We start from the raw sequence: 13,426 nt of genomic DNA, 5'->3' as shown, positions 1-13,426 counted from the left end.
TTACATGTATGATGCCCTGGGTTCGATTCCTCAGCACCACATAAGCAGGAAAAAAAAGCCGGAAATGGTGCTGTGGCTCAAGTGGTAGAGTAGCTAGCCTTAAGCTGAAGAGCTGAGGGACAGTGCCCAGGCCCAGAGTTCAGGTTCCACGACCGGACCAAAAACAAAAAACAAACAAAAAAAACCTAGCTCTACCTTACAGCCCTAAGGGCCAGGGGTGGGTAAAAAGATCCAACACATAGAATATTATCAGGCCTAAGATCTGAAAATATTTTGGCCTAAAAATCAAAATACCTAGCTGGGTGCCAGTGGCTCATGGCTGTAATTCTACTCAGGAGCCTAAGATATGAGGACCAAAGTTCAAAGCCAGCCTAGGAAGGAAAGTCTATAAGACTATCATTCCCAATTAATCACAAAAAGGAGCTTGTAAGAATTAAATGTGTTAGCAAATGCAGGTAAAATAATATGTCTAGTGTAGACAATGCATACACATTGATTTTTTTTGAAGCACAGATTAAACCCATGAAAGTTAGAAAAATGCTCTATAGTTGGAGCCATGTCCCAGCCCCCAGTATTGCCTTTTATCTCTACCTATGAGTAAAACAAGGCCTTGGCTGACTCAGATAGTGCTGTAGGCCAGAGCTGATGGTTGATGATGATCACGATCATAACTAATCCTTGCCATTTCTGATGCCAAAGGCCTCCCACGCAAGTGGAACTAATTTTCCTTAAGTTAATAACTAAGTACAAAACAAGAATTATTTCAAAGTGAAAAGAGTAACCACTATATAATTCAATGCACAGTCCAGCATGATAGACAGTTCCTGCTATTTGTGGCTGAGGTAAAGGGCATGCTGAGCATGAAAGTGAAGATGTGGTTATGGTTTCTTCACAAGCATCAGAACTGAATGGATTTCTATTTATAGTAGACTTCCTCAACAAGTGATATTATATACTTCCATGTAAGAGGTACACAGTTCCAAGGATGCATTGAGCATTAAGTCTGTTCTGCAGCATAGCTTTTGTAGACATTATTGAGAAGAAACATAAGCATCATTTCTTGTTACAATTATATATTATATAAAATTTAATATTCACAATTTCTGCTTCACTTCAGATATGAAGAAAGCCAGAAAACATGCCCCGAAGAAAGGGCATTGAAGAAAGGGGTTAACTAAGCCAGAAAGGAAGGATAGAAGTAGGGAAAGGGGTAAGGGGACAGAGAAAGAAAAAGGAGAAGATAGCTGTCTTCTTCCCATTTATTGTTTTAGGCAAATCTTTTAAAAGATTTTTATTTATTTAGAAACAAGGTCTCTCTATGTATCGCAGGCTGGTTTGGAATTAACTGTGCATCCTAGGCTGGCATCAAACTCCTGCTCCTCCCGCCTCAGTGTTCTGAGTGCTGGGATTCACTGTGACTAGTGGCATAGTCTGTAACACCACATCCCGTTAGATGGAAGCTTTCATCGAGAACATGGCATCATATGCATTTATTTTCATATGCATTTATTTTGTTCTTATCTTTTCAAGTATTAAATAGCAAAAAAAAGTTGACAGGGCATTTTACAAAGGGAAAAATAGCAAAGGCAGAAAAGTTGTACATAAATTTCAAGGGTTAAAATGACTAAATAACTCTTTTAAGAGGAGATGTTGGAAGAAAAGTATCTCAGGAAAGTATTCAAAAACTTTTCCAGAAAATGACTGTGTTAACTGGTGAATTCCTACTTAAGAAAAAGACTAATGCCTAAGTATGGTCTTAAAATATCTATCTTCAACTTTTTGTTCTACAGCCTGCCTTGCTCTATGTACTTCCTATACAATTGTTCTCACTGTAGTATTTATTTTCCAAGAGAGAGGACACCTTCCCTTCTTAGCCCCTAATATCTCAACAGAAATCCTGCCACCGCCCGGTGGCAATCACTCAAGCGGAGGCTTAGTAGAGAGAATACACTCAGCTTTCCAAGGCTAGAACCACCATTTCATCTTAAGGTGCCATCTTCACACCATTGGCAGTGCACAGAGGAACCTGAAAAGTTGCTACAAATTTAATATCTTGCAAAAACTATAGCTATTATATCAGATCTTCAACTTTATAGATCATATATCTTAAGAATATTTAAAAAGCCATTTAGTGCAAATTAAAATTTTTTCATAGTGCTGATAACATTTAGGACTGACAAAAAAGCATGGTAGATCTGGTGGCATTGACTGTACTCCCAGCACTCAGGGCTGGGCAGGAGCTGCATAAGTTGGAGGCCAGCATAAGCTATACAGCAAGACCTCCTTTTTTCTTTTCCAGCCCCTCTGGGACTTAAACTCAGGGCCTGGGTATTGTCCTGGAGCTTCTTTTGCTCAAGGCTGGCACTCTGCTTGAGCCGCAGCCTTACTTCTGCAGCCCCACTTTTGTCTTTTTTGGTCTCAGACTTTCTAGCTGGCTTCATACCATAGTCCTCAGATCTTAGCCTCCTTAGTTGCTAGGATTACAGGTATGAGCCACCAGCAAGCACTCCACTCCCACTGGTGTTAGCAACAATGGCTGCTTTAAGTGTATTCCAGTCTCAATGCAAACGATCTAAGATATTTCTCAATAGCTTTCTAACTGTGCTGTCAATTTCATACCTGTATCAATTCAAAGTCTGAGGAGAATGGGATAAAATAGGTTTTCTAACAGCAGGTTTCAGTGACCTCACACAAGACTAGATGATAATAAGATTTTAATCACACATTGCCTAGTTATACTCAGTTGGATATATTTGAAGGAGTTTGATTATCTGTATTTGCTGTTTAAATTAATAAATCCTTGCTATCATTCCAATGTACCAAATGCAAACACACAGATTCTACATTTTATATTTCATCTAAGACAAAATTTCCTAAGAAAATAACCTGATGAAACTTACATGAAGATAAAAAGATATGCATTATTTAGATATGACTTTTGAAACTATACGCTGTATGATCAGATCTAAAATGCACACTTGTGATATCAAATACTTTATGTGCAAATAACTTCCTGTATGTCTACTGCAGTTTTTAGTTGGAGGAAATATGATTAGAACACATATTAGGTATTTAGTATTTGGCAGGAAACAAATGATACTCACCTCAATTGATGTTGACTGCACGGCTAGGCTGCTCACTCAGAAATAATACTCCTAAGATATACATGCTTCAGCAGAATTACTTCCTTACAGCTTATTCTATACTTAAGTTCAGAGTCATTATCTAGACTGTGCACAAATTTCAACTTTTTTTTCTTTATTCATTTTCCGACTGAGAAAACACATTCTAACCTTTATATTTAGTCAAAGAAATGAATCTTTCCGATTTATAGTTTGGCACATTTTACTTAACAGTCAAAATGTAATAATCAAAAATGTAAAGAAGCAAAAAAATCAAGACTGAAGCACTTAGAAATCACAAAGCACAATAAGGCATAAAATAAACTATTGCAAATGATAAAGCAGTGAACACAGGCAGTACTTGGGGCAGTACTGGGGTCTGAATTCAGAGCCTTATGATTTCTAGGCAGGTGCTCTACCACTTGAGCCACACTCCAGCTCTCTCCTCTTTAGTTATTTTCAGATAGGGTGTGCTTTTTTGTCCAGGATGGTCTTAAACTGTGATTCTCCTTTCTGTGTCTCCCATACAGCTAGGATGTAAAGTACCATGCCCAGCCTTGGACTGATTCTCCTAAATCTCCCAAGTAGTTAGGATTATAGGGATGAGCCTATCCTTTTGTGTAAAGGGCTATAGAGGTGTCTTTCCAACACAGAACAATCACAGCCTATGAAAATAGACAGTAAACTTACACATAGTATGTGTGAACATGCACAACCATGTGCATGTATATTATATATTATACTATATAATATATACACTATATACATATTCCTAATACCTAATTCATACAAGCCAATAATTCATGTGTTTAGGCAACTTCCCTCTCCCTCACAGTTCAACTGAAGAGAACACATTTAGCAGATATTCAGAGAGATAGTGTCTATTATGATGTATTTGGCCATTTTTTTCCCCTTTGGCACTACTAGAGTTTGAACTCAGTGCCTCGTGTTTTCATCCATTTTCGCTTTAGTTATTTTTCATAGGATCTTGTACTTTTGCTAGGGGCCAGCCCTGGACCACAATCCTACCTATACCTCTTGTTACAAGTATGTGTTATATGGCCAACTTTTGAAGGCTAGTAGTAACCACATATATTCCACTGCAAATGGACTGATAAATAAATAAAAACTGCCAAATGGATAAAGAAAATAGAAAAGGTTCATTGGTGGTCAGCAAAAATAGTAAGCGAAGATTACTAAATATTAGTTATACTTGAGACTTACTATGATAAATAGAAAATTTAAAGAAGAGTTGAGATAATTTCATATTTAGAAGACAGTAAAGATGTAATACAGAAAAGAACACAGCACTCACTGTTTCTTTAAAAATCTTCATGTAAGGCCTGCTTAAGAGGCCTTAAAAGAGTATTCTGGAAGAAAATATGCTAAAAAATCTCATTTTGTCATATTATATCTCATTTTGCAATTTGAAAAATGGCTCCTAACATCTATAAACTGAATTTGGAAAATATTTGATAGGAATTAGATTATCTTTGAAAGTTTGCTCAGATACATTTACAATTCTGTTTTAAAAAGGGAACTGTGGGGCTGGGAAGGTGGCTCAGTGGTAGAGCGCTTGCCTTGCATGCTCGAGGCCCTGGGTTCGATTCCTCAGCACCATATACGCAGAAAAAAAAAAGCCGGAAGTGGCGCTGTGGCTCAAGTGGTAGAGCGCTAGCCTTGAGCTGAAGAGCTGAGGGACAGCGCCCAGGCCCAGAGTTCAGGCCCCACGACCAGACCCAAAAAAAAAAAAAGGGAACTGTGTTACAGATTAAGTTCAGTAATTTAAGCTTGTAATATCCCTAAATTTTTACTAAAAGGTCATGCCTTCCACTGAAAATGGTAGGGGGCAGAGGGAGAAAGGACCAAGGCCACCATGCTCGTCACCAGCATGTGGTGGCTCACCAGCTTCTGCCCCCACACAATGCTTATTTAGTGGTCATTTTGGGGGGCTTAGCTGCTTCATTACGGAAGAGTTTAGAGAACACTGTGGACACTGTCTTTAAAGTTTTCCACCATTTCCTAGGATGCTATGGGTCTATTATTTCAATAATAATAATAATGTTCCAAGTAGGCAGGGAATCTTTGTTTTACTGACCACAGCTTAGAAGAAAGCCTTTCCATTTTCTTTTCTGCCATGTTAGAACAAGCAGACAATGAATGTGATTCACAAAAACCACACAGCCCACATCACGACCCACGTCAGGTGTGAAAGCACTTTTTTTTTACCTGACAAGTCAAAACTGTGAGACATGCTAAGTGGCCGCATTGCTGAAAAAAAAAAGAAAAAAACAATAGAAAGGAAATAATTTAGCTGTTAGGAGTATACAAGGAAGACAAGAAAGAGAGCAAGGTAAAAGCAGCCCCTTGGTGACACATCTTAGATCTGACGCAGAAGCTGGAGGGACAGAATCAGAAATACACTAAAATCACACAAGACTCCAGTTTCAGTTCTATCATTAAGACTAGAAACAAAAGAATATAAGAAAAAATAGTGTTTGAAAGAAGAAGCCACATGTTAGATACAAACACTTTAATATCATAAAACATGATTTTTCACTTATATATAAACAGAACAAATAAAAATGACTTCGGTTTTACAACATGATTTTAGGAATAATGTATGGTAGTTTTAGAATACACATGTCTTTCAACAACCATGAAAATTTGGCCCTGCAAAAGAGTAAGGTTGTTTTTTTTGTTTTGTCAGTCCTGGGACTTGAACTCAGGACCTGGGCACAGTCCCTGAGCTTCTTTTGTTCAAGGCTAGCACTCTATCATTTGAGCCACAGTGCTACTTTGGCTAGTTGTTGTTGTTGGTCATGAGGTTTGAACTCTGGGCCTGGGTGCTATCCCTCAGCTCTTCAGCTCAGGGTTAGCTACCTACTACTTGAGCCACAGCACCACTTCCCGTTTTCTGGTGGTTTACTGGAGATTAGAGTCTCATGGACTTTCCTGCTCAGGCTGGCTTTGAACCGTCATCCTCAGATCTCAGCCTCCTGAGTAGCTAGGATTACAGGCATGAACTACCAGTGCCCAGCTACTTTGGCTTTTTCTGCTTATGGGTTACTGAGGAATCGAACTAAGGCACATTGCCAGCTCAAAAGTCAAGATTTTTACAAGATATTTCAGTGAAGAACAAGGTATTGGTGAACCAGTTGTGTTGGGTACAGTGTCATCTTGGAGTTGGGAGTCCACAGGTCTTAGCTCTGCCATTTACTGACAGTGTGACCCAGCAAGTTACTTAACCTCTTTGTGTTGTGGTTCTGTCATCTACAAGACAGGAATAATGGTACCTATCCCACAGAGTTATTATAAAGATTAAATTACTTCATACAAAAACAGGGCTTGTGGGACAATTACCAACACACACACACACACACACACACACACACACACACACACACACACACAAGAATGACAGGAAAGTAAAACAGGTTCTGTTGGGGGACTGTAGCAGCAAGGAGGGTAGAAGGTGAATAAAGGTGAATACGGTCAAAATACTTCAGATGCACTTATGAAAACAGAATAATGAAACCTGCTGAAATTGTTTTAAGAAAGGGAAGAAGAGTAAGGGAGAGTAAGAGAGGAAGTGAGGGTGGCCAAGTCCATTGTCTATATGGAAATGTCACAATGAAATCCTCCTTGTACAATGAATGAATGCTAATAAAATTGTCTTAATAAAAAGGGTGGTTTGAATAATGCTTATTACACGGAAACACAATTTTTATTAAGAATGAAATGACTATTTCTTTCATGTTGAAATAATTTTAAAATACTACATAGAATAAAACTATTGAAGATGGGTAAACTCTGGGGTATGTAACCTTTTTTGTTCTATTAGAGACTGAACATAGAGCCTTGTGCTTGTTAAGCAAGTGGTCTGGTACTAAGCTACAACCCTAACCCTTTTAATATTTATTTTATTTTGAGATAGGATCTAAATTAGTTGCCCAGGCTGATCTTGAACTTGCAATCCTCTTGCTTCAGATTCCTAAAGAGCTAGAATTAGAGACATGCACCAATGTGCTCAGCTGTGACTTATATCTTAATAGTGCTTTAAAAAGATCATTGCAAAGATTTGATGAACTTGTGTATTCATGAAAGAATTACCTTTTGTCAACAAAGTCCAAAACTCTGGCCAGTACTCCATGCTAACACATCAAATTAGAATATCTGTCTGTGACCTCGAATTCGACTTCTTGTGGCTGTACCAAAATGGCCACATCAACCACAGTTCTTCATCTGAAGAACTCAGTGATCACTTTCCTCTTCTACAAAGCATCTTACCCTCCCCCCCTTTCTTTCTTTTTTTTTGTCTGTTGTGGGTTTGAACTCTGGGTCTGGATGCTGTCCCTCAGCTCTTCAGCTCAAGGTGAGCGCTCTACCACTTGAGCTACAGCGCCAATTCCAGTTTTCTGGTGGTTTATTGGAGGTAAGAGTCTCATAGAGGGGCTGGGAAGGTGGCTCAGTGGTAGAGCGCTTGCCTTGCATGTATGAGGCCCTGGGTTCGATTCCTCAGCACCACATAAGCAAAAAGAAAAAAGCCAGAAGTGGGGCTATGGCTCAAGTGGTAGAGAGCTAGCCTTGAGCTGAAAAGCTGAGGGACAGTGTTCAGGCCCCACGACCGGACCCCCAAAAAAATTAAAAAAAAAAAGTCTCATAGACTTTTCTGCCCAGGTTGGCTTTGAACTGCAAACCTCAGATCTCAGCCTCCTGAGTAGCTAGGATTACAGGTTCCCGGCTTCCCTCTCTATTTCAAAGCCACATCTACCAGTGCCCCAAGACTTTCCAAAATGCTGAAGCCAAAGCAATGTCTCTCATCATTCTTTACTCCTTTCTTCTAAATCTCTTTTCTACCAACAAGGTAAGATATCTGAGATGTTAATCATTTCTCCTTAATTTTCTCATCACCTCATTTCACAAATCCTTACCATTGTCAACTAGGTGCAGTACTGCCTTCCCTGAGATGCAACTAGGGATTCTGCTAAGAGGAAAGGACAGGTCCTCTGTAGGCCATGGAGGCCACCACTGCAGGTGCAACACTGGGTCCCATCAGGCAGCCATCTCTTCAGCTCATGTTTTTATAGGGAAGACCACCTCTAAGGTTCTATTACTCCAATTTAATGAACTATTCTCTCCGTCCCTCCCCCCCTCCCTTGCCTCCTCTCTCCCTCTCTTTCCCTCTCCTTCTCTCTCTCTGATGGTACCAGGAGACTTGAACTCAGTGCCAAGACATTGTCCCTTGGTTTTTTTTCTCAAATCTAGTGGTTACCACTTCAGACAGCTACATTTCCAGGTTTTTGGTGGTTAATTGGAGTCTCAGGGACTTTCCTGCCCAGCTAGCTTCCAACTGGGATCCTCAGATCTTAACCTCTTGAACAGCTAGGATTACAGGCATGAGCCACTGTGGTAATAGCAGAATTCATCTTCCCATTTACAACCCCAAAGCTCACTATGTCTTTAAAACAATGGTATGAAAATGAAATATTGGCCTGACTCACAAATATGACAAGTCAGTGTTTTTAGAAGCACATATGTCACCAGAGAACGTGCATCTTAGATGGGACAAATAAAGCAACAATTATGCAACAATCATATGCACTGTTTGGTGGTTAGAAAGTACTATTTTGGCCTAATGCATAAGTTAAGAAGAAACTTTCAAATAGGCATTTTACTTTTTAGTTTTGTATAGGAAAGCAGTTAGGGATTTTGTGTTGATAAGAATCATCTATCTTCCATTCTGAAAAAAAAATGCAATTCCATGGTGAACATGGTGATGCAGTGATGTTTTTCCTCCACAAAGGCAAAGGTTGGAAGATTGAAGTCAGAGGCAAGCCTGAGCAAAAATGCCAGACCTTATCTAGAGCAAAAAGGCTGGAGGCGTGGCTCAAGTGATAAGGCATACATATCTAGCAGGTGTGAGGCCCTTAGTTTAAGCCTCCTACTGTAAAAAAAAGAAAAAGAGTAATTTTAAACTCAAATACAATGTTCAAACTACTCTAATATATGTCTAGGTATATAAAGCAAATAAAATATTGCATATTCTCAAAGCACTCTTCAATCTTCTCTAGTATCCTCTTACTGTGCTTTTCTCAGGAACATGAATATATCTTTTGAAATAAGTCTGACTATAACATATAAAAGAGATTTGTCATTTCTTAAGCATAAGGTTCTCTCTCTCTCTCTCTCTCTCTCTGTACATGCTGGTACCAGGGCTTGAACTCAGGGTCCTGTACTTTTGTTTACCTTTTTTTCCTCATGGCTGGTGCTCTACCACTTAAGCCACAGTCCTATATTTTGTTGGTTAATTGGAGATAAGACTCTCACAAACTTTTCTGCCCAGGCTAGTTTTTGAAACTCGATTTTCATATCTCAGCTAGATTACAGGTATGGGCTGCTGGCACCCGGACAGGTTCATATGTTTCCCGGCTCCTATATATGACCAAATGGACAATAAATAAAGATTGTAGCAGCTAAGATATCTAGGAAAAATGATCTGAGACAGGAACAAACATGAATGCACACCAATAATAATTTCAGGCTCCCTGGGGAAAATAATGGGAACTAACCTGTACAGCAATAGGGAAATGAAGAACTAAATCACAATTTAGTTCTACATTAGGAGAGCATGTCCTTATAATTCATGTTTTGAATCTTATTTAATGACAAAAGAAGATGTCGCAGTTATAACATCTAATGTTAAAGGGAGTGAAATATTGTCCTCATCTTGTAATGCTCAGGTCAATTTATAGTAGATGCCTGTGGCTAGTCAAATTATGGGTGGCATGTTTTTTTCTTTAGACATGTAGATGTTCCCCCATATCCAGATATCTACTTGTCATTACATTAAGAGTAACTGTCATAAAAGTTAGGGAAACTTCTGCCAACCTTACCTAAATTCCCAAAAGCATACTTTGATAGTAAAAAAAATGTAAATTTGAAGAAAAATGTCCATTTAAGGATTGATCTATTTAAGGATGAGTCCATATCATTCATTAAAATCATCCATATAAACCATATCATCTTAAATGGATGATATGGACTCAATTCTAGAAGTCTAAGATTCTCATATGAAAATCAGTTTCTACAGCAGTTCAATTCTGGTTATTGTGACACACTGTCTCTGAAAGTTAAAATAAAATAATATATATTCAATATAAAATTGTTGTTTATTCCAGATAAGGGTCTGGAAGCTAGCATTTAAATATAACTTTAAAAGTAAAAATGGAGGCTCCAGGAAGGTGGCTTAGTGGTAGAGTGCTTGCCTCATACACATGAGGCCCTGGGTTTGATTCTTCAGCACCACATAAACAGAAAAAGCTGGAAGTGGTGCTGTGCCTCAAGTGGTAGAGTGCTAGCCTTGAGCAGAAGAGCTGAGGGACAGTGCCCAGGCCCAGAGTTCAGGCCCCACAACCACCACCACCAACAACAAAAAGTAAAAATGGAGGAGTATGTAAGTGAAAAATACTTGGTGTGGGAGACTGGCTCAGTAATTCAAAAGCACTCAACAAAGAAAAGTCTAGGGTCAGATGGCCTCATCTGAATTATAGCAAACATTCAAAGAACTAATGAGAGCAAATGTCTATCTTTCTCAACCTTTTCTAAAACTCTGAAGATGGAAAAACACTAAAGATGAAAAAAGAAAAAAAAACTATAGGCAAATGTCCTTAATGAATAGGATGAATACTCAACAGAAACCAGCATACAGTCCCCACAGCATGTCATTAGCAGTGGACCAAGTGGGATTTCTCTCTGGGATATGAGGATGGCTCAACAAATAAAAATGACTTAAAAGGATACAACATCAACAGAACCTCATAATTGTCTCAAAAATACAGGGCAAGTGTGTTGGGCAAAATTCAACATTCTCTCATGTTGAAAACTCTCAACAAACTGAATGTACAAGAAAATGATCTCAGCATAATGAAAAGCCCCTAGATAATATTATACTCTACAGTGAAAAATGACCTTTTTCATATTCAACCATAGTACTGGTAGTCCTAGTGAAGACCATTAGTCAATAAAGAAGTTTTTGTTAAAGAAAAAACAAGCATCCAAATAGGAAAATAAGTAAAACCATTCCTGTTGTAGATAACACCTTATATGCAGAAAACCCTAAGGTCATCATTTAAGAAAAAAAAAACGTATTTAGAATAAATTCAGTGAAGTCACAGGTTCCAAACCCAATATAGAAAATATCTATTGTGTGTTTATATACAAAGTCAAACTATATGAAAAACAAATAATAACACTTGTGACATTACCAAAAAGGAATACAATACTTAGGACTATTTGTATAAAGAAAACTGTAGGACACAAACAAATGCAAAGACATTCTGTATCCACAGACTGGAAAAATTAACATTGTTAAATAATCTACACAACTGACAGCTATATACAAATTCAGTATAATCCCTATGAAAATCATTTTTTAAAGTGTTTTTGAGATAAGGTTTCACTAAATTCAGGAGACTGACCTAGAACTTGCTATATAGCCTAGGCTTATTCAACTTGAGACCCTCCTGTTTTTGCCTCCTGAATGCTGGGATTATTATAGGTATGTACCTCTAATGCCTGACTCCCATGAAAATTATAATGGTAGTTTTTATAGAAATAGAAAACTAATCCTAAAATGCATATGGAAACATAAAAGACAAATAGCCAATCAGTCCCGAGAAAGATAAACATAAACAAAGATGAAGGCATCACACTTCAAAATAGTAAGGTAAGTCTGAGTTATGTAAGTGCAAACCTATCTCAAAAAAAAAAATTAGGGCTAGGAAGGTGGCTCCATGGTAGAGTGCTTGCCTGAGGTCCTGGGTTCGATTCCTCAGCATCACATAAGCAAAAAAGAAAAAAGCCCGAAGTGGTGCTGTGGCTCAAGTGGTAGAGTGCTAGCCTTGAGCTGAAGAGCTGAGGGACAGCGCCCAGGCCCAGAGTTCAGGCCCCATGACCGGACCCCCCAAAAAAAATTAAAACAAATTCCTAGTAAGGACTGGAATACAGACAAATAACAGACAGATAGAACAGAGAAGCATGAAGTATGTATCTATAGTCTATTCAACTGATCTTTAATAAGATTGTTAAGAGCACAACAATGAGAAAGTACACTAGGTCTCTTCAACAAATGATGTTAAGAAAATTGAATATATATGTAAAAGAACGAAACTAGGGCTGGGAAGGTGGCTCAGTGGTAGAGCACTTGCCTTGCATGCATGAGACCCTGAGTTCGATTCCTCAGCACCACATAAGCAGAAAAATCTGGAAGTGGCACTATGGCTCAAGTGGTAGAGAGCTAGCCTTGAACTGAAGAGCTGAGGGACAGCACCCAGGACCAGAGTTCAGGCCCCACAACCAACCACAACAAAAAAAAGAACGAAATGAACCCTTATCTCACACAAAAAACTAGCTCCAAATGGATGGATGGTTTAAATGTAAGATCTGAAACTGTACAAACTCCTATAAAAAACATAGGAGTAAAGCCCCATGACACGGGTCTTGATAATAAACTCATGACTAGGACAGCAAAAGTACAGTTGAAGCAAATATAAAACAAAAACAGTCAAATGGGACTAGATCAAACTAAAAAGTGTCTGCTCAGCAAAGAAATCTATCAACAGAGTGAAAAGGCTGCTTGCTTCTCTAGGGAACGTATATGCCAACCATGTAACTCATAAGGAGTTAGTTAATATGCAAAAGTACAAAATCAGTTTCTATAAGAATAATAAAAAAAATGACTTAAAAACAAGCTTGGTGCCAGTGGGTAGCTCACACCTGGAATCCTAGCTACTCAGAAGGCTGAGATCTGAGGACTGTGGTTCAAAGCCAGCCTGATCAGGAAAGCAGTGAGACTTTTATCTCTCGTTAACTACCAAAAAAAAAAAAAAAAAAAAAAAAAGCCAAAAGCAAAGCTTTGGTTAGAGTTCTAGCCTTGAGCAAAAAAAAAAGTTCAGGGACAACGCCTGGCCCTGAGTTCAAGCCTCAGGACGACTGTAAAATAAAATTAACCAAAGATAACATATGAATGATCAGAAGTAAATGAAAAAAATGCCCAAACAAACCTACTCATCAGGGAAATGAAAAATCAAAAGCACAATGAGAGATTACCTTACACATATCAGATGGAACGTATCAGGATGCACACTGTTGAGGAGAATACAAAATACAGCCACTGTGGAAAACAATATGGAAGTCCTACAAGAAATTAAACATACCACAGAGTATGGTGGCTCAGACCTGTAATACTAGCTACTAAGGAGGCTGATATTGGGAGGACTGTATGTCAAGGTTGGTCTGCGCAT

At 38.5% G+C, this 13,426-nt stretch overlaps 1 protein-coding gene across 2 annotated transcripts in view; it reads right to left on the bottom strand.

Moving 5' to 3' along the window:
- The window catches only part of Spire1 (spire-type actin nucleation factor 1), a 131,582-nt gene that overhangs the window by 23,666 nt on the left and 94,490 nt on the right, over positions 1-13,426 (bottom strand). The gene's annotated exons all lie outside the window — the stretch shown is intronic.

This window comes from Dipodomys ordii, unplaced genomic scaffold (assembly GCF_000151885.1).
Source record: "Dipodomys ordii isolate 6190 unplaced genomic scaffold, Dord_2.0 Scaffold100, whole genome shotgun sequence".
NCBI classification, from domain to species: Eukaryota; Metazoa; Chordata; class Mammalia; order Rodentia; family Heteromyidae; genus Dipodomys; species Dipodomys ordii.
This window is presented reverse-complemented; position numbering and strand designations above follow the sequence as displayed.